We start from the raw sequence: 22,332 nt of genomic DNA, 5'->3' as shown, positions 1-22,332 counted from the left end.
CCCCCGGGTCGATAAAGTGCTGGGCCCAGTTCATGCAAGTCTTCACCACACACTTCGTCACCAGCCGACGGTGCCCCATAACAGAGGAAAGCATCTTCGGAGTGGTCTAAAGAGAAGGAGAATCTATTCGGGGCTACATCAAGTGGTTCAATGAAGCATGTTTGCAAATACCGCGGTTGGACCCCGCAGTGCAGCTCGCGGCGGCCAAAAGAGGGGTGACGCACAAAGAGTTCAAATGGCACATGGTGGCCAACCAGCCCGCGACCGTGGCCGAATTCCTCAAACTCGCGGATAAGTTCATGAGGACAGAAGAAGAAATCAACCAATGAACCGAAGGCGGGAACGAGAAAAGAAAGAGAGAAGGCGACCTCCTCTCCAACCCGGTGAATAGAAAAAACCCGACCCGGGAGCCGAAGCCGAACCAGTCCTTCCGGGCCCCCCTAGCAGTTCGGACGGACTACACGCCATTAAACACGAGGTGGACAGAGATCTTAATGACGATCAAAGACGCTCCGTACGTTAAGTGGCCACCTCGCCTGAAGGGAAATCCGAACGATAGAAACAAGAATTTGTATTGTAGTTTCCATAGAGACCATGGTCATAGCACCGAACAGTGTAATAACCTCCGGGACGAGATAGAGGGACTCATCCATCGCGGATACTTGAGAAATTTTGTACAACACAACAATAACAATAAAGCAGGTCAGCAAGGGGAGCAAGAAAAGGATGCACCCGAGTCTAGCAACAGACCTACCGAACCGTTGCAGAAGCAGCCTCCGGAAGAGAGGCCAGTTCGGGGAACCATCCATGTAATAGTGGGAGGATCCGTGGTAGCGGGGTGTACCTCGGCAGCAGCCCGGACTTCAGTTCGCGAAGCAGCCCTCGAAGAAAGGAACCCCCCAAAGAGACCAAAGACCGAAGAACCAATCTTTTTCACGGAGGACGACGCGCGAGGAGTCCACTACCCCCATGATGACGCGCTTGTCATTAAGCTAAGGATCAGCGACTTCGAGGTCAGGCGTGTACTCGTAGATTCGAGCAGCTCAGCGGACATCCTCTTCAAATCGGCATTTGACCAGCTGCAGTTAAAGAGGAGCGAGCAGAAGCCCGCGAACACTCCCTTGGTAGGTTTCAGCGGAGAGGAAGTTAGGCCCCTCGGAAAAGTAACTGTCCCTGTGGAAGTCGGCACATGGCTTTGTGCGGTCAGACTCAACCATGATTTCCTGGTAGTCGCGACCCCCTCCTCATACAATGCCATAATAGGGCGACTGATCACGCATGTCCTACGGGCGGCGGTCTCCACCTACTATTTGGCCATGAAGTTCCCTACGGACTTCGGTATAGGGGTAGCGTGGGGCGACCGACTCGAGTCCCGCAAATGCTACGTTGCCACCCTAAAGGGAAAAACCAAGGCGGCCGACGACCTCGAGCTAGAGCAACCGGCGGAGCAAGGTGAGGAGCGAGATTCGCCCACGGAGGAAACAATCACAATCCCGACTTCAGCTACGGACCCAGCTCGCACACTAAGCGTCGGAGCTTCCATCGAAGACCCCCTACGAGCCGAACTGGTGAGTTTTTTACTTCAAAATTTAGATATTTTTGCCTGGTCTGCGGCCGACATGCCCGGCATTAGCCCCGGACTGATAACTCACAAACTTAAAACTGTCCCTGTAGTCAGACCCGTTAGACAGAAGAAACGCAACCTAGCCCCAGAACGCTGGAGAGCGGTCGACGAGGAGGTTGAGAAGCTCCTCGCAGCAAACTTCATAAGGGAAGTCCACTACCCGAGTTGGGTGGACAACCCAGTGTTGGTAAAAAAGGCAAGCGGCAAGTGGCGCATGTGCGTCGACTATACCGACCTGAACCAAGCTTGCCCGAAAGATTGCTTCCCCCTCCCCAGAATTGACCGCCTAGTGGACATGACCTCGGGAAACGAGTTGCTAAGCTTCCTGGACGCCTACTCGGGCTACAACCAAGTTAGGATGAACCATCCGATGAGGAAAAAACCAGCTTCATTACCGAGCTCGGCCTGTATTGCTACAAAGTCATGCCCTTCGGACTAAAAAATGCCAGGGCAACTTTCCAAAGACTTGTAAATAAGCTATTTCGGCCCCTGATTGGCACGAAGATAGAGTGCTATGTAGACGACATGGTCGTCAAGACTCAGTTTTCACAAGAGTTAATACATGACTTAGATTCTGTTTTCCAAATCCTGCGTCAGTTTAGCATGAAGTTGAATCCCAACAAGTGTGTCTTCGGCGTCACCTCGGGCAAGTTCCTAGGCTACATTGTCAATCGGCGTGGTATTGAGGCCAACCCAGACAAAATAAAAGCCATTCTAGATATGAAACCTCATCAGAAAGTAAAAGAGGTTCAGAGGCTAAACGGCCGCATAGCCGCTCTAAGCCGCTTCTTATCTAAGTCAGCAGACCGCTGCCTACCCTTCTTCAAGGCAATCAAAGGCAAAGGGTTCGAATGGACCCAGGACTGCCAGTTCGCGTTCAATGAACTAAAAGGTTACCTCGCTAGTGTGCCAACCTTAGCCTGGCCCGAGGTGGGCGAGGTCTTACAACTGTACCTCTCGACGAGTGACGAGGCGGTCAGTTCGGTACTAATAAAGGAAACAGACCGGGTCCAACGACCCATATATTATGTTAGTAAAATTTTGCAGGGAGCAGAGGCAAGGTACCCGGAGATAGAAAAACTAGCATATGCTCTAGTAATAGCAGCTCGGAAACTCCGCCCGTACTTCCAGGCTCACACCGTCATCGTCCTAACTGACAAACCTGTTAGACAAGTTTTACTCAAACTCAAAGTCTCCGGTCGACTGACGAAATGGGCCATCGAACTCAGCGAGTACGACCTCCAGTACAAACCGAGAACCGCTATCAAGGCCCAAGCTTTGGCAGATTTTATCGCCAAGTGCACTTTCAGCCACGAAGCTCCACAGGTCAAGCCCGAGGTCCCCATTTGCGGCGAACCCGGAGCTCCTGAGCCCATAGAGTTTGAACCCCGTGAAGTAGCACCCAGTGTGGCATCTCTCCTGATCAGGCGAAGAGCGAATTGGGATGAGGAGCCCTGGATCATTCACGTGGATGGTTCCTCGAACCGGCAGGGTAGCGGAGCTGGAATAGTCTTGTGCGGCCCGAGCGGCACAAAAGTAGAGTACGCACTACGCTTTGAGTTCGCGGCATCCAACAACGAGGCAGAGTATGAAGCACTGATCGCCGGGCTGGACCTAGCTCGAAAGGTTAAGGCAAAACACTTGGTCATCTGCAGCGTTTCTCAGCTCGTGGTAAACCAAGTTACCGGTGAATATGAAGCACGTGATCTCTCCATGATCGCATATTTGCCAAAGTAAAAGAATCCCTGCTCAACTTCCGGTCACACATCATCAGGCAAATTCCGAGGTCCGAAAACACTGAGGCCGACGCCCTGTCCCGGTTAGCCAGCATGAGTCACAACAATATGAGAACTGTGTACATAGAGCACTTATCTCGGCCTAGTATTCTCGCAGGGACAGAGGAGGTCGCTCCCATCTTAGAAGTAGAGCTGACCTGGATCGATCCACTCGCGAGCTTCCTGATAGACAGAACCTTCCCTGCAGAACGCAATGCGGCCAAGAGGGTACAGCGCCAGGCGGCCAAATATGTCATAATAGACAAACGGTTATACCGACGGTCATACACGCTCCCCTAATTGCGGTGCTTGCGACCTACCGAAGCCGAGTTTGTACTCCGCGGCACTCATGAAGGCCTGTGCGGCGGACACTTGGGGGGCAGAGCACTCGCCCAAAAGGCACTTCGACAAGGATACTACTGGCCAACGATGAAGGCAGAAGTTGTCAAGCTCGTCAGAAGCACGCGACAAGTGTCAGAAGCACGCTAATATCCACCATCAACCTGCCTCCGACCTCAAATCACTCGCCAGCCCGTGGCCATTTGCACAATGGGGCATCGACCTCCTAGGGCCATTCCCACCAGCAACAGGCGGAAGAAAATTCTTAGTTGTTGCAGTAGATTACTTTACGAAGTGGATAGAAGCCGAACCTCTGGCAACTGTTATGGCTCGAAACATACAGAACTTCTTTTGGAAGAACATAGTATGTCGGTTCAGATTACCTCGGGTTCTAATCTCCGACAACGGCAAACAGTTCGAGGATATCAAGTTCCAAGAGTGGTGCCAAGACATGGGGATTCGGCAAAATTTCACGTCAGTCAAGCATCCACAGGCAAACGGCCAGACGGAAGTGATGAACAGAGCCATCCTGCACGGACTGAAAGCACGTCTGGATCGTGCTAAGGGATTGTGGGCCGAAGAGCTACCAAGTGTCTTATGGGCTCACCGAACGACCGAAAAAGCAGCCACGGGAGAAACCCCCTTCAACCTCACCTACGGCACTGAAGCGGTGAGGTTGAAGGGACCTCGCGCACATCCGAACAGCGGCATACCAGCAGCAGGTAGCTCGCTACTACAATAGCAGAGTAAAGCAACGAAGCTTCCGAGCGTGCCCGAACCCGGCATCGGCAAGCTTGGACCTAATTGGGAAGGGCCCTATAAAGTAAAAACAACGCTCGGGGGTGCATATGAACTCGAAACCGTGGAGGGAAAACGAGTACCCCGAACGTGGAACATCGTAAACTTGAGGCGATACTACCTATAAACCACCTAGCGAAGTGGACGAAATCAGGCCATGTGCCACAAGGCAAGCCGAGGAACTTCAGCACATTATCAGCTCGGCAAAAATCAGTTCGTGGCATAAAAGGCCACAGAAATTTAAAAACCCGGCAAAGAAACAGCTCGGGGAAGATGAGCAAGGGGAAAAGACACTCCATTGCAAGAAACAGTACACTGGCAAAAAAAAAAAAATTACATGCTCGGAGCCACTTCTTCGCCATCGGAAGGCACTTCAACAACACCCGAAGGCCCTGCCTCTCCTTCAGAGTCTGGCTCGCCATCGGCAGCATTGGCCATCTCCTGAGTTATGCGCGAAGTGGTTATGGCACTTACATCGAGGTCAGGGTATGTATTCCGGATCATCCACCAGCTCAACTTGAACCCCCTCCTGTAAGAGTCCACCATCAGATCGTCAAAACGCGGGGAGGCAATGTAGTCTTCAACTGCCTTCTTCTTGGCATCTTCAATGCCTTGGGAAAAAATATGTGTTCTCTCCCTAATGTCCTCTTGAAGATACTCGACTTGATGCTGCAAATCCAACTTCAAGTCCGCCATATGCTTGACAACTACCCCCATGGCCTCAACGTCACGCTGAGACCTCGCCTGTCTGGCCATCGCGACGCAAGCAACCTTTTCAGCAGCATAAGCATCCGCCTCAGCAGCCCGGGTATTTGCCTCTGCAGCACGGAAGGCTTCTTTAGCAGCATGAGCGGCAGCCTCAGCAGCTCGCGCCTGTCGCGAGCTCCTCTCCTCTTGGGCCGCCAATGCATGAATCGAAGAATTCACCTACCAAAAGAAACAAGTGAGCAAAATGACAGCAGAAGCAACATAATAAAAAAGGAAGACAGAATCTAACTTACCACCATGGCATGCGTTACGGCACGACAAGCGACCTGATTCAAGGGAAGATCGGTCCACGCCGCGACCTCCTCGGGGAAAGTAGCATCCCTACTCTTCTGAAGAGCGTAGTTCGGCGTCAACACTCTCCTAAACTCCCCTTGAGCTCCCGAGCCTAAGGGCCCAGCCCGCGTATGAGCAGACCCGGAGTGAGCAGGAGCACTTGAGTACGCAAGAGCGCCCATATGAGTGGTTTCAGCGAAAGGCGCCCCGGCAGTCTCGTGCACCGGTGGAGTCACTTCGGGCTCCCTGGGCAGATCCTCTGGCGTATGGTCTGGGGCTTGGGGCTCCTCATCCAGGGGTAGCTCGTTACGAGTTCGCTTGGCGACCCGCTTCCTCCTCTTCATACCTTGGAACAAACGCCCCCCACAAGTTCTCTCCGCATCCATCACACCTACAGAAACGAGTTCGACATCAAAAAAAAAAAAAATCGCATAGCCAGAAACCTACCCGAACTCAGGCCGGCTGCAAAAAGCTTAGCCTTCGTTAAGTAGTGGTGGCACTTTAAGCCTTGCCGTGCCCACTGCCGGAGACCCTTCACCGTCTCTTTATCAAGAGTTACGCCCAAATCGGGAGTGGCCTCACCCCACCCGGTCTGAAAGGGCCATCCTTGTGCACTTCGCACGCCGAAGTAGTCCCGCTTCCAAGCCGGGACCTTATTAGGAAGATCGTGCAGAAGCTTGAAACCCTGGCGAGGAGTAAGGTAATACGCCCGTCTCCCCCCAGGAAGAGAACCCGCCTGTCTCTTGAGCATCAAGATAGAGGAGAATATCTCTAAGTCTATGGGAAAGTTCTGCTCGCAAAAAAGGGAGATTGTCCCCACCAGGTTCCGGATAGAGTTCGGATGAACCTGGCCAATGGTGACACTGAAGTGGTTTATGACTTCGACGAGAAGGGGATGGAAAGGAAGTCGCAACTCTGCAGCGAGCTGCTCTCGAAAAATCACGATCTCGTCGGGACCGTGTTCCCAAGGAAAGCTACCCGAAGGAATAAAATATGTGTACCCCCCGGGAAGATTATAAGGCAGAAGTATGGATTGAAGCCCCTCAGGTGTCATGGTCGAAGGGCCAAACCGGTCTAGCATCCGACCTCGGCGGGAGGTAGACGCCAAACTGCCCGAAGCGACTCGACCTACTGGTTCGTAGTCCTCAAACTCCACCTCAGGTTCACTGAGGCAGTCTGGGGACACGACTCAGTTGGTGGAACCTACATCGGCCCTACTCGAAGAGTCGTCTGAGCTATCAAAGCTAGACATTGGGGAAAAGACGAATTCAAGAAAGTACTCACCGGAAAGTTTGAAGAAAAACTAAAGAACCGTGAACTGTGTAAACAGCCTTGACGCGAGCTGGAAAAGACTTGGATGCGAGCTGAAAGATTGGACGTGAGCTCAGTAGACAAACCGCAGAAGTGACACAACCGGGGTCCCCCACTATTTATAGATACAGTAACCAAGAATCGACCGTGCAGACCGAAGATGATCCAACGGCCCACGTTCTTACCGGCCGCACAACCCTTAAGGCTGAGACGTGATTGGCGCACGTCTTTCCGAAAAAAGCGAAACGTCTGTGCGTCCTTTTGAAACCGACGTCGCTTCGACACGCGTCTTTTTGAAACTGACGCGCCGCACGTCTCCGTGACAGTCGACCGCGCACGTACAGCAGTGTCGTGCCTTTTTGAAATGACCCGCTGTCACGTCCCAGCGGCGCGAGTTGGTTTGAAATTTAAAACGCGCGGTCACAACCACCAGCGTTCTTGAGTAAGCACGTTCCCAGCCTCCTCGGAAACCGAAAGAACCATAGCAAAAGCGTCTCGTACAGTGAAGGTTTGAAGGACGGGACAAATCCACCAGCTACCTCGCGAAAACTCCCCGCACCATGGCAAGACCCTCGGCGCAAGGAGTGGGGGACAATTGATGAAGGAAGATTTGGCCCGACCTCTCCATTATGTGACACGTGGCAGAAACGACAGCTCGACAGAAGGGGCCAAGCCTAGGCGGGGACAAGGGGACACACCGCCGAACTGACCCACCTTGTAACAGCTCGGGATAGACATCGCCGAACTGACCCACCTTGTAACAGCTCAGGATACACTTCGCCGAACTGACCCACCTTGTAACAGCTCGGGATAAACATCGCCGAACTGACCCACCTTGTAACAGCTTGGGATAGACATCGCCGAACTGACCCACCTTGTAACAGCTCGGGACACTTCGCCGAACTGACCCACCTTGTAACAGTTCGGGATACCTCCGAGCTCAAGACCGCCTCGCTCAGCACTTCGTATCATCTTCTAGGCACCAAAGCCAAACAAGTCGTACCATGCCTGACACCAGGGAAGTCCGTGCCCGAGGACGCCACGCCTGACTGACTTGGGATCTGACGTTTGGCAGCAGCACTCTAAACGGCCACCTGCCACCGCCACTGACGCCGCCATTTCCAGTTAGACGGTTCGGCAGTGACGGTTCTGTCTCAACAGAAGGGATGACGGCCGAGTTGACAAGCGCAAGGGTAATCATACCCGATCTGACAAGGGCCTCGGGACGAGTACACGAAGTGACTATAAGAGCCCCTGCCCCTCGACAATGGAGGTATGCAAACTTTGCGCTATCTGGTATTACCTTGCTTTTGAAAGATTCTAACTTGAGCTTCGGAGCCTCTACACCGGGTTCCCCCCGGAGCTTTCACATCTCCTCGGTTTCAGGTTCCCTGCTACCCCGTTCGGAAGCAAGGCAGCAGACAGCTAAGACCGGCCGGATCGCGCTCCATCAGAACTTATAAGTGATAAACTTAATATTTTATATTTATATGCAATTTTTTATATATACATGTATTATGTGTAACTTAAGAGTAATTAGTTTTTTAAGATTTTTAAATTTTTTTATTTATTTCAAACACAGACAAATTAAATACAAATCCAATACATTATACTCTAGGGCACGACGAGCTGAAATGCTGGAATGGAATCTTTTTAATGTTTGAGATAGAATTTCAATTCAATCCGAATAAGATGATCCGATTGATAACGGGTCCACCTAGTCTTACCGTCTTAGTATACATTTCGAATTCCAATCCAATCCGATCAAGACAATCTCATGTTTATCGGTTTATTTACTTTTTTAGTAATATGAATCCACACTAACTTTGTAATTTTGTATATAAAAATAGTTTTTATTAATTTATCCTATTAATAATATAATATTTTAATATATTTTTTTAATTTATCAAGGGATATCCGCATGCGATCTGAATTTGGTTTGGACTCCAATGTGAACAACAATATTGGACCGGATCTTGATCGTGAGTGTATTCATAGAATCCGAACCGTTTTTTAGATCCAACCCATTTTCGAATATTTTATTGTTGGAAGAAGTTTCATTTTTTTTTTTTTGGCAGAGGGAAGAAGTTTCAATTTGAACCGTTCTTTATAATGTTTGTCTTTTTACATATGTGGACGGTACTCAGTAGCTTCTTTCTTTGCTACCGTTTTTGGTAAATTTTCCCAAAGGAAAAATTTTCCGTGTCTTTATTCTCTAGTTACCAGAAAAAAATCAAAATTTCTTTTGAAAAAAAAATAAAACGATCAATGTTAGTGCTTCTGAATCAAAAGAGAATCAGGTTTTGTTTGCCCATGATTCAAGGTTCAGGATGCAAGCCTAGTGAAGACCTACACCGGGTAGACCCCTCAAGGGGCCGCAGTATCACATTATTGTTGATTCCAATTTCCATTTCAATTCGTATTTGAATCAAACAGACTGACAATAGACCATTGTGATTTTGAAAAATTCCATTCTAATAACGAATCAAATGGACCCTAAATTTCTAGCCAAGAGGATCCGATTCATCGTGTTGGATTTGTATTAGAATCAATTTTGTCTGGCTCGGAACACAAAAAAAATCTGGAATTGATCACGGTTTTACTTGTTAAACGATTAATTAGCTCACTTTGACTATGGGTGTCAACAGTATTTGAAAATCCGATTTTGAATTCGATTTTCAGTATAATCAAATCGAATTCAGATAATTCGAATATCTAATTGGTCGAATTCGGATATCCTATTCTTACCTAATAGTTAATCAGATTCGAATTCGGATATGACCTATTTCGATTGATAAATATCCAAATTCGATTGGTTATTTAATTCTTATATATAATATATAATATATTTAATATAATATATAATAATTAAGTTATATAAATAATTTATATATTTTTATACTTTATATCAATAAAATATTTGTTTTATATATTTATTAATTATCTAAAATAATTAATTAATCGAATTTGAATTCAAATCGAATCGAATCGAATATTCGAATATTTAATCGGATTCGAATTCGGATATTGCCTGATCTGATTCGAATTCGAACCATTTACACCCCTAACTTTGACCATGAAACCATCAATTTACTGGGACCCAGAATGGTCATTGTCTAGTTGGTTCCACTGTTGAGTCCGGTCTGTGTGGAGTTTGGATATGCTATAGGGGTGTGCTGTGGGGTACAATCCATGGGGAGCCCCTCTGAGGGTCCGCTTGATTCGCAGTTGGAATTAGAACCAAAATTTCTTGAAATTGGAATTATCCATTCCCATGGTTTTGGTTCACATAGAAATTGGAATCGAAATTGGAATAAAATTTCATTCCTAAAGAATAGGTTTGTTCATGGGTCGGGCTTAGGCCGGGCTTTCACTCTGTATTAACAGATTTTTTTAAGGCCCGAGCCCGAGCCCGAGCCCAAAGTATATAACTCATGCTACTACTGAAGTGATTGAATAGAGAGAGAGAGAGAGAATTTATAAAGAAAAAATGTATATATTAAATTATTAATATATATATTATAATAAATATCATATATTTTATATTATATAAATGAGTCAGGTCGGGCTTTTTTGACAAATTCTGAACCTGACCTGACACACAATCGGGTTTGGTGTTTTAGGCCCGAGGTCAGGTCTGCAGGCCTAATTACATGTCCAAGCTCGATCGGGGTGTGGGCCAGGCCATAGGGCTACGCGGCCCATGAACAGGTTTACTAAAGAAGGAGAGGGAATGGAGTTCTGATTTCACCCAACCAAATAGTTAGACCCCTATTCCTGTAAACTAAACGGACCCTGAATTGGTTTGTGTGTGACAACACTAATTAGAATCTTACCATATTTATGAATACATGTCTGCATACAAGCTTGGCCTTATTCATGCAAGGTTTTTACTTTTTTTTTTTTTATTTCTTTTGAAGGATTGAGTATTTAATGGTTGCAAAGTAGCTAGGGATGCAGTTGAATTGAGCTGAACAAAATTTTGGCATGTTTTGACGAATTTAGTTTAATTGAACACTTTAGCTGTTTGGAGGCTGTGAAACATACCAGTAATAAATCCATGGACCCCACTGTAAAAGATGTGGCCATGTATTTAATACTGATGTGGAGCCTTATCATTGGTTCCACAGCATGCTAAACAGATAAAGCGTTCAGCTAAACCTTGCTCTGTTTTGACTCAGTTCACTAAAATATTCCTATATTCTGGTTTAAGTTTGAGTTCAATTCAATTTCTATATTTTTATTCAAATTTGGTTCAATTAAATATTTGATAAATTCAAGTTCAGTTAATTAAAAACTTGAAAGACTAATATATTTTTAATTTATAAATATATTATATATTTTATAAAATACATACATACATATATCAAGCCAATCTCGACTCCGGATCTCCTGCCCACGAGAACCCTGCCCACGTACCCACAATACACTACCCCCCCAATCTCTTAGGCTTTCAAGCCAAACATTTTATTAGTTTGATTTAAACTTACCTTAAGATTCAAACTTGACAACCTTCCTTCTGCCATGAAAACCAACCTAGAAGAATCGAATATAGCTTACTAATGGCAAATCAATAAATGATTTTAGCATTTCATTTCAATGAATCAAATATGTAAATGACTAATTACTATTTTAAAGTTTAATATGTATTTTGGGAAAAATAACTTGGTATTTTATTTTTTATTTGACTGTTTTGATAAATGTTCTACCCTAAATTTTATATTTTGTTTTTGTATGAAGGTGTTTAATTGGTGTTTGAGTTTATTAATTATTTTGAATAGAGATGACAACAATGCTGTCCAAATCCAAATCTAACAACAAAGTCCTGGCCATCAAATATTAGAGGAACAATTGATCCTACATAATTAATTAGAACATGTTTCCTATTAAATAGATCTTTATAATGAGGGCAAGTCAATGACATGTCTTTATTGTCAAGACTTCTAAAAGGAAGTAGAAAAAAACAATATCTTGCCCAAAGGCATGGTAATTTTGTGATTTGTCATAAAGTCCCATATGATGACAAATAAAAAATGGAGTAGACTGAGTAGTTATTGGGTGAAGTTGTTGAAAAAGGAAAAAAAAAGAGTCAAAAGTAAATTCAACAATCTTGTGAAGAAAAAAAATCATTTTGTCATTCTTTCTTTAGTTTGAATTGGAAGATAATGGAACAAGGTGTGAAGATGATATTGATTAGGTTGAGATTAGGAAATTAAGTGCTTTCATCAGAAAAATACAATGTGTTATGTTTACTAATAAAACCTGATTTAATTGCTTATAAAAATCTACATATGAAAAAATCAAATAAAATACTAACTTAAATTTATGATATATAAATAATGGGTGTCGAGACTTTTAATTAGTCATGGTGTGGTTATCTTTATCTAGTGCTTTTCTTTTTGGACAAGTGACATTTTATCCTTCCAAGAAAGTGCATAAAAGGTGGATTGCTTTTAGGGGGCGTTCTTTTTTTAGATTTTGAGAGGGTAGAAAGTTTGTCAAATTCCCATTGACCAAGAATCTCATGTTCTTTTTTCAAATTTATGTGGGGACTAGGAAAAGTTTATTTTCTTAGGTATCACTTACCAAAAATCCCATGTCCATTATGTAAGTGGGTAAATAACTTTCTCACCTTGGGAAAAAAGTTGTCAATATTTGAATGGAAAAAAAATGCCCCTTATAATAATAGATTTTTGTGGTTAAAATGGTCATCGTCTTATTTGCATGGAAAATAAAAGAACATGGGTAAATACACTTATCCGGGTTAACCTTTCCTAGGAAACACTTACCTAGGTAGGTGTATTTATCCAGGTAAGTAATTTATCAAAAAGCAAGCAGAGCCTTAATTTTAAACAAAACTCTACCCACTCTCAAATTGAAACTTTTTCGCTAACAAGAACTTTTTTGTTATTTATCTTTTAATTTATATAGCCCAAAATTCTTGAATTGTACGTTTCTTTTCTTTCCATCCTATTTTCACTCTTCATCTCCTTTCCCCAAAACCTAATATACTAGTTTTCTTTTTGTACGAACTCAACCAAAACAACTGAGATGTTTTTACTTCTAATTGGGTTTCTAATCTTTGTCTGATTGGATTTCTAGGCCATTGTATAATCCTGTTTGAAATGTAACCTGAAGATAAACAGTTTATGCATTGATTCACTGCATGAACACTTTGAATCTGATTTTTTCTTTTTGGCTGCTGTTGTTTCTAACAAATAATTATTATATGAATTTATTAAGACAAAATTATTATATTATTGTGTTAAGACTCCTCAATCTGTTACATGACTTAGGAAAACTTTGTAGAGCAGCAGAGATCACCTATATAATCAGAAACCATACTCACAAGGAGGGACACGAATATCAATATCTATATTCAAAGTGTTCTATTTGCTTTGGTTGAATTCATACAAAAGAAAACAATAGGTTAGGTTTTGGGAGAAGGAAGAGAGGATGAGGAAAGAGTGAAGAGTGCAAATATGGGACGAAAAAACCATGCAATCCTAGGATTCTTGGGATCGATATACAAATTAAAAGATATACAACTAGTCATTAGTTGTAGGCCTACAGGAGATCTGGGTAGGGGTGAACAAGAAAAACTGAAAAACTAAAAAACAAATTAAACCGATGAAACCGAACTGAAAATATTGGTTTACTGAATCGGTTGGTTCTGTATTTTATATATTATAAATTATTAAATATACATTATATATAAATATATATTTATAATATAATATATTATTTATCATTTAAAATATAATATTATATATATTTCTAGTTTTTTATTATATATTTACATATTTTTTATGATATATAAGAATCTGAAAAAATGATGAATTGAACCACTGATCAACTGGTTAACCGATCAGCTTCGATTTAGTTTTGGTTACCGGTTTTCCAGAAACCAGTAATACCAGTTCGGTTTCAAAAATAGGCCCATGGTTTGGTTAATCAAACTGTGAACACCCCTAGATCTGGGTTCTCTTTAGACACATGTATATTCACTCTCTAAAAAAGTGATAGTAGTTAACTCTACTTAAAAAAAAAGTGCTGACTTCTTTAGACATGTGGCTATCTATTAAAAATTTATTTACTTCAAAAGATGTGGAACCCATATTAATTTCAATGACCCATTATAAAGACTTTCAATTTCTTAATTCAAATAAATGACCCATTATAAAGACTTTCAATGGTTTTGATCCCATTCTTTTAGATGAAATAGGTTGTCAATTACAAATTAAACCTGACTTATATTTTTAAATAAAAAATCCAAATTAAATATATCATATATGTAAATAATCAATATAAAGTAAAATGATATATAGGTGTAGTTGTCCTATATTTTGTACGGGTCGTTATCATTAAAAAAGTGACCAATCAAATGATATCGGAGGTGCTTTGTTTGGTCAAATCTCTATTGATACCATATCTTTCGAGTATCATAGATTTTCCCATTATGGATATCATATATATATATATATATATATATATATATATATATATATATATATATATTATATACTACCCACATCCTTGGATAAGGGATCATGACTTTGAAACATTAGGCCAAGTTGGGAGGGCTGAAGCATTGATTTAGCTATTTTCCTGAGCCACAAAAAGAGTGAAAAACCCTATTTTTGACTGAAGGATAGCTATTTGGGCTTTCCTAGACACAGCTTATAACCTACCCATTGAGAGACAACAGTGGGTTATAAATTCTTTAATAAGTTTAATAGTTCAAAATAGCAAAACCCTACAAAGACTTTACAAACATGTCATCCAGCAGTATATTGAGAACATCTCTTCATTTAATATATATCTATGGAAGAAATTCAAGAGAGAGTAAACAAAGAATGGAAAAAATTTAGAGAGAGAGAGAGTCTAAATGGTTGTCGTTTGGTAGCTGGTAGCCCACCACCCAGCTCACCGAACCCATTTAATATGGATGATCAATTGGGTTGATGACCCATAAACTACCCACATGTAAAAACATCCACCTCAACTCCTAAATAAATGGGTTGAATGGGTCATGGTGTGTCATGGTGCACGATCTGGAAGCTCATAGTTGGAAGATCACCTGGATGCTGGTCACTTCGTGAGTTGGTTAAAGTTGCAAAATTACAAATCAAAGAACCCGGGGTGCCTAATCCAGCGAGGTCGCTCCGATGCTTAAGTTAGTATTGTACTCTGGTAGCGAGATGAAAGATTGAGTGTAAATAGCTGGTGAGCAAGTAATCGCGCATACCTTGTGCATGGGGGCCAATGCCCTTATATAGTTGGGCTGCTGTGAGGCTCACAAAGCCTCTCCGAGATCCTCGGGCCAAGCAATAGGAGTTTGTTCCACTCCGGAAGGTGGATAACGTGTTGGTCAATAAACCTCATCGTGTCCACCCGAATCGGGCGGGATGAGGATAAGACCTATGGGTGTGCGACATGATCCCGAAAGGCTTAGAGGCAATTGGCGGGCTTCTAGAACCTGCTATGTGTCACCTCAGTAAATACGGACATCTGGGATACCCTATCCTCGGGGCGATCTGAAGTGACTAGGATGCCAAGGTGACCGATCTGCCGAGGTGGTCGGAAGCACTAAGTCATCACCTAGCTTGCAAATTTTGTCCACATGTCCTCTATTCATTAGGTCGAGCCAAATCACCCCTCAACAATTGCCCCCCACTCCTCATGCACGGGTCATGATCCAATGCGAGGAGTTCATGACAAGCTGAGGTGTATTTGGCCTTGGCCGATCTGGCACTTAGACCTTCGTGACCCGTTTGGCTCGACCAGGAAGCCATGTCACGTATCAGGAACACGCGGACGCCGTGTAGATTTTTCACCCTACGAATGTCAAAACACGCGCTCAACTAATTTTGGCCTCAGGAGGAGTGCAGCAGGTTTTCATGGAGCCGTCAGATCATGTTGACTACGGTAGCTATAAATAGGGGCTATGGGGTCCCCATTTTCTTCGCCATGATTTGTTTGTTCGTGGTTTGAGCTCACATGTTTGCTTTTAGGTCGGTGTCACCCGCTCTTTTCCTTCAAAGTCATCTTCTCTTCTCTCCGGTCTAGGTAAGTCTCCTTTCTTCCTACTTGTTTTCCTTCAATTACAATGTTGAGTGTCAGCACTAGTAGTCTATTGGATGCCAGTAGCGAGCCAAGTGGGACCGAGGTGGACTCCTTGGGCCAAGAAGTAGAATCTGGTCCTGCCGAGGTGGGAACCTCAGCACATGCTTCTGAGCCTAGTCCACCTGAGGTGGACTCCCAAACAAAGGAGCGGGAAGACTCTAGGAAGGAAGCTTCGAGCTCCCATACTTCTCGAAGGTTGGGGCTAGACTGCTTCTATTCTTCCATGATGACTGTGGAGAGACTGCGAACACTGGCCGAGTACTATAAATTCCTTGAGGACCTCGGCTGGTGTATCCCCTTAAAGGGGTATCCTTGGGATCATGATTTCGATGAGGTTGTGGTGTTCGAAGAGTAGCTGACAGCCGGGCTGCACTTCCCACTCAACCCGTTCATTGTGGAGATCCTCCGATTTTTTAACATAACCATAGGCCAGCTTCACCCGAACTTAGTTCACTCTATAGAAGGTACCATCTCCCTGTTTCACCACTTCAATTGCTCACAACAATCTGGGTCTCCATAGAGACTGTAATTCAAGAGGCGGGCAAAGATCAAGATTTCGAGGAGGATGGGGATGATGATGTTGATCTGGAAGCTAGAGAGAAGTCGAGGAACTTTGACATAGTAGTCAACGAGGTCATGGAGACCAATAGGGTTGCTACTACAAGCACATATATGGAGGTGGACTCGACCAAGGATGTTGAGCTTGTTAAAGGAGGGGGCGAGGAGCCCCATCAAGACTAAACTGTGCCTCTTTTCTTGGACCCCCTGTAATTATGTTGAGTAGTTGTTTCCCTCCTCTTCCTTTTTTTTTTTGAATGTATTAAAACTTCATTTTGAATGAATAGAATCCTTTTGTTCCCCTCGTGCAAAAATCTTGACCGTGTAAAAATTTTTCTAAGTGTGGATTATTCCGAAGTGCCAAGCTGGCAAGCTCGGCGTAAGTAAGAATAATCCGATCTCAATGTATGCCGAAGTGAGCAGACAATGTAGGGAATACGCCCGACCTGCCTGCAAACGAGCTACTTCTCGCTTGCCCATGTCGAAGAGGCAACTGGGTCTCATATTGCCCATGCCGAAGCGACTAGGTCTTAGGTTGCACCAAGGTCATTAGCTCGGTCATCGTGGCCCTTAGACTCTATGAGCGACTCACACTCCACTCCTTGATTCGTAATATGGCTAGCTCGGTGATTTTCTAGACTTAGTTAATTTTTGGTGGATATCTAACTCTCGAGCTCATAGGTAGTACACTTCTTTAGGTTATCGACATTCCATGCTTGGGGTACCGACCTCCCTTCCATTGTCTTAAGCTCATACGTGCCTTCTCCGAACATGCGTCTCACCCTGTACAGACCCTCCCAGTTCGGGCTGAGCTTACCTACGCTGGGCTCAGATACCGTCACCTTACAGAGCACCAGACTGCCAACTTGAAACTGTTGTCTCTTGACCTGGGCATTATAGTACCGAGCTACCCGTTGTTGGTATGCCACAATTCGATTGTCGGTCAGGTTGTGTACTTCTTCAATCTGGTCCAAGTTAGTTTAGAACTCCTCATCATTTGCCTCCTCATCATATTCATCAATCCTCAGGGTTGGCACTTCGATCTCGGCAGGGATCACAACCTCCATTCCATATGCCAGATTGAAAGGTGTTTCCCCAGTTGCAGTCTTGATGGTGTTTCCCCGACTTGCCTGCACACGAGCTACTTCTCGCTTGCCCATGCCGAAGAGGCGACTAGGTCTCATATTGCCCATGTCGAAGCGACTAGGTCTTAGGTTCTGCCAAGGTCATTAGCTCGGTCATCGTGGCCCTTAGACTCTATGAGCGACTCACACTCCACTCCTTGATTCGTAATATGGCTAGCTCGGTGATCTTCTAGACTTAGTTAATTTTTGGTGGATATCTAACTCTCGAGCTCATAGGTAGTACACTTCTTTAGGTTGTCAACATTCCATGCTTGGGGTACCAACCTCCCTTCCATTGTCTTAAGCTCATACGTGCCTTCTCCGAACATGCGTCTCACCCTATACAGACCCTCCCAGTTCGGGCCGAGCTTACCTACGCCGGGCTCAGATACCATCACCTTACAGAGCACCAGGCCGCCGACTTGAAACTGTTGTCTCTTGACCCGGGCATTATAGTACCGAGCTACCCGTTGTTGGTATGCCACAATCCGATTGTAGGTCAGGTTGTGTACTTCTTTGATACGCCGGGCTCAGATACCATCACCTTACAGAGAACCAGGCCGCCGACTTGAAACTGTTGTCTCTTGACCCGGGCATTATAGTACCGAGCTACCCATTGTTGGTATGCCACAATCCGATTGTAGGTCAGGTTGTGTACTTCTTTGATCTGGTCCAAGTTAGTTTGGAACTCGTCATCATTTGCCTCCTCGTCATATGCATCAAGCCTCAGGGTTGGCACTTCGATCTCGGCAGGGATCACAACCTCCATTCTGTATGCCAGGTTGAAAGGTGTTTCCCCAGTTGTAGTCTTGATGGTTGTTCGATAGGCGCAGAGGACACCGGGTAGCTTGTCCACCCACAACCCTTAGTTTGACGTTATCCGCCAAATTTTCCCTACCCTTCAGGGCAGCCACGTAACACTTACAAGATTCAAGTTGATTGCCTTGTACTACCCCCACTCCGCAAATCGTTGGAAACTTCATTTCCAAATAGTAGGTCAATACCACTGCACATAAGGCATGTAGGATGGTCCTACCTAAGATCGCGCTGTAGGGGGACAAAGTCATGACCACCAAGAATGTGTGCTCAAAGCGTAGTAAGTTGGGCCATGTCCCTGCTGCATTTGGTACTGTGACTCGATTGAGGGGTCTGACCACCTCACCGCTGAACACCACTAGGGGTGAATCTGCTGGCTTTATGTCACTCTGCTTCAACTACAACTTGTTAAAAGCTTTATTGAATAGTATGTTGGCCAAACTTCCTGAATCCATAGTATCCACTTTACCTCGAAGTCGTTAATTACAAGCTTGATGACGAGGGCATCATCATGCAGATACTGGATCCAACACGCATCGTCCTCGGTGAAGTAGATTGGCTCCTCCACCCGAAGTCGCTTCAGTGGGTTCTTTGCTACTTGCTCTAACTCTTAGACTGGGTTCTTCCCTACTGTTGTGGTACACCCCACAACAATGGACCCGCTAGTGATCATGTTGATCACCCCACACATTGGTCTACCTTTAGGTGGCTATTGTTGCCGAGGTGGCTGGTCGTTTCGCTTGCTCGACTCCGGAGCTTCTCTTCTCTGGTCGGCTTGACAGTCTACTAATTCTCTACCTTCATGCAAGATGTACTTTTTCAGATATCCGTGGTGGATGAGCTCTTCGATCTCGTTGCGGAGCTTCCGATAGTTCTTAGTACTGTAATCAGTGTCACGATGAAAGTGACAATAGGAATTTGGGTTCCTGGTTGCCAGGTCTCCCCATAGCCTGGGTGGCCCCTTGACAAAAGAAAAATCCTTGTTTGCCATCAGGATTTCACCTCGCTTTGCATTGAGGGGGGTGTAGGACGTTCTTTCAACAGGAGGGGTCCTAGATTGGTGACGTGACCTAGAACCCCGAGATGGTGACTTAATTCTTTGATGGGGAAACTTGCTTCTCCTTGGTGACATACTTTTCTTCCGCCTGTACTTACTACTACTTGCTCCTTCATCTTCTCGCCTTGTTGAACCTCTTCCTTTGGGCTGAGAGATTCTTCTATGTCATGAACCTCTCGGCATAGTCGAGGAACTCTGCGATCATCCTTGGGCGATGTACTCCGAGGTACCACGCGAACTACTTGTGCTTAACTCCCTTTCGTGCTACAGTGAGGCGTACAACCATATCGAGGTCTGATATATGCAAACACTCATTGAAGTGCTTGATGTAGCTTCGAATTGATTCATTCTCCCTCTGGACCATGTTCAGAAGGTTCTCTTGTGACTTCAGGCACTTCTTACTAGCGATGAAATGGGTAGTGAACATGTCAGCGAATTGAGCCTAGCTTTTGGTTGAGCCTAATGATCACATCGATGCACATAAGGCCACGCACATGCATGCCTCGCCTGCTCCAATAAGGTGCATCTGAGACTGAAATGCATCGATGTGGTCATTAGGGTCGAACTTCCCATCGTACGTGTCTAGTGTAGGTGTCTTGAAGTCCTTTGGCCTTGGGGCCGCTAGTATCTTAGGTGACAGAGGGAGGGTCGACTCAACAATGCAGGAGCCAACTATGCAGCTATTGAGCTCACGTCGTCCCTCACCCCGCTTGGTTCCAGTGGCTATCTACTTTTTGATGGCGGATTGTTGCTGGATGATGATCGCGTCTTGCGACGTCGTTGCTTCTTGGCTGCCTCTACATTACTATTGTTGACCTTGGTGTTATCTAGCACTTCAACCTTGGTTCGTTCTTGCTCCCGAACGCTGTGGTGAGGTGAGAGTGGTTTCCTACCTCTGGTGTCTTCTCGGTCACGAACTCGCTGTTGACTATCACGGGAAGTTGAGGGGTCTCATCGTAAGTCCATGTCTCATGCTACGAGTTGGCGGTCATTGACTTGCAACTCGCAATTCTGAGGTTGCGAGTGTTGTTGCCAATTGGTTTTCTCGTATGCTGACGGACTTTGGGCTTGTCTTTAGGGTTTCCTCTCTGAGAAGGTGGGGGTGTACGCTGACCGTCAACTCTACCCCAAGGTGGGGCCTGGTCCTGGGGAGGGACTGGGACCTATGGGTTTCCTACACTTTGAGGAGGAGATCGGCATACACCCTATTACTGCTGCTGCTGATTATGGGCCCAATGCTGGTTCTGGTTCTGGTTTGGTTCTAGTGCTGATTTTGATGATGGTTCGGTTGCAATGGTGGAAATTGCTGCTAGTATTGTTCGTAGAATTAGTATTGCTGGAACTGTTGAAATTGGTGCATTTGTTGCATTTGTAGTTGCATGGTTCAGACACTTTGGACCAGCTCGTCGAATTGCTAGTGCCCGACCCAAAGAGGGACCATAGAGGGCTCCAGCATGGAAAAAGTAACATTTACCTGGGGTAAGGGAACGTTCAATGGCTGGGTTCGGTACTGAGTCTACTGGGTTGATATAATAGGGATCCCTGAGACAGTGAGGGGAATAGTGAACTGGCCAATGCAAACTGTGGGGAACTCTTGGCTAGCAGCAATATGCTCCTAACCCCTAGAGGCGGTCATGTTGGCTCTCTTTCCAATGTTGCTTGGAGAAGCCATTGAGTAAATGAAATAGTGAGGTAGAAAACTTGGCTTTTCGGTCGTTCCCACAAACGACGCCAATTGATGGTGCACAATCTGGAAGCTCCTAGCTGGAAGATCACATAGATGCTATTCACTTCGTGAGCTGGTTAAAGCTGCAAGAAGACGGACCAGAGAACCTGGGGTGGCTAACCCAGCGAGGTCGCTTCGATGCTTAAGTTAGTATTGTACTTTGGTAGCGAGCTGAAAGATTGAGTGTAAATAGCTAGTAAGCATGTAATCGCGTGTACCTTGTGCCATGGGGGCCAATGCCCTTATATAGTTGGGCTTCTGTGAGCCTCATGAAGCCTCTTCGAGATCCTCGGGTCAAGCATTAGGGGTCTGTTATGCTTCGGAAGGTGGATAACGTGCTGGCCAATAAACCTCATCGTGTCCACCTAAATTGGGCAGGATGAGGATAAGACCTACGGGTGCGCGGCGTGATCCTGAAAGGCTTGGAGGCAACTGGCGAGCTTCTAGAACCTGCTACATGTCGCCTCTATAAATAGGGGCATTTGAGATACCTTGTCCTCGGGGTGATCCGAAGTGACTGGGACACCCGAGGTGACCGATTTGTCGAGTTGGTCGGAAGTGCAGAGTCATCACCTGGTTGGCAAATTTTGTCCACATGTCCTCTATTCATAAGGTTGGGCCAAATCACCCCTCATCAGGTTGGTTGACCTAGAAACCACCACCCCTAACTTGCCACATTTCTATCTAAAATGCCCCCCCCACCAAAAAAAAAAAAAAAAAAAACAGAAAGGAAAAAAATACTTATCACATTAACATTCTAGCATAAATTGGGAAAATGTCATGTTAGTCGATGCTCGTTTATGCAAAAGCTTTACTTGAGTTTTGATGCATTTAACTCAGGCTTAGGTTTTGCCTAAATTTAAATGGGCATTACCCGAAGGCCCATGCCCGAAGCAGTGTAAAATGTTAATGGGTTGACCCTGAAGCCCGACCTGTGAAAATATTACATTAATATAAAACTGGTAATTATATTAATAACTTTAGTAATCTTTATTTTAGTAATTTTTATAAAAATAATTTAATAATTTAGACTAATT

Source organism: Nelumbo lutea, chromosome 3 (assembly GCF_056320005.1).
Source record: "Nelumbo lutea isolate HS-2025 chromosome 3, American lotus-T2T, whole genome shotgun sequence".
In the NCBI taxonomy this organism is placed as follows: domain Eukaryota; kingdom Viridiplantae; phylum Streptophyta; class Magnoliopsida; order Proteales; family Nelumbonaceae; genus Nelumbo; species Nelumbo lutea.
Note: the sequence above shows the minus strand (reverse complement) of the source record.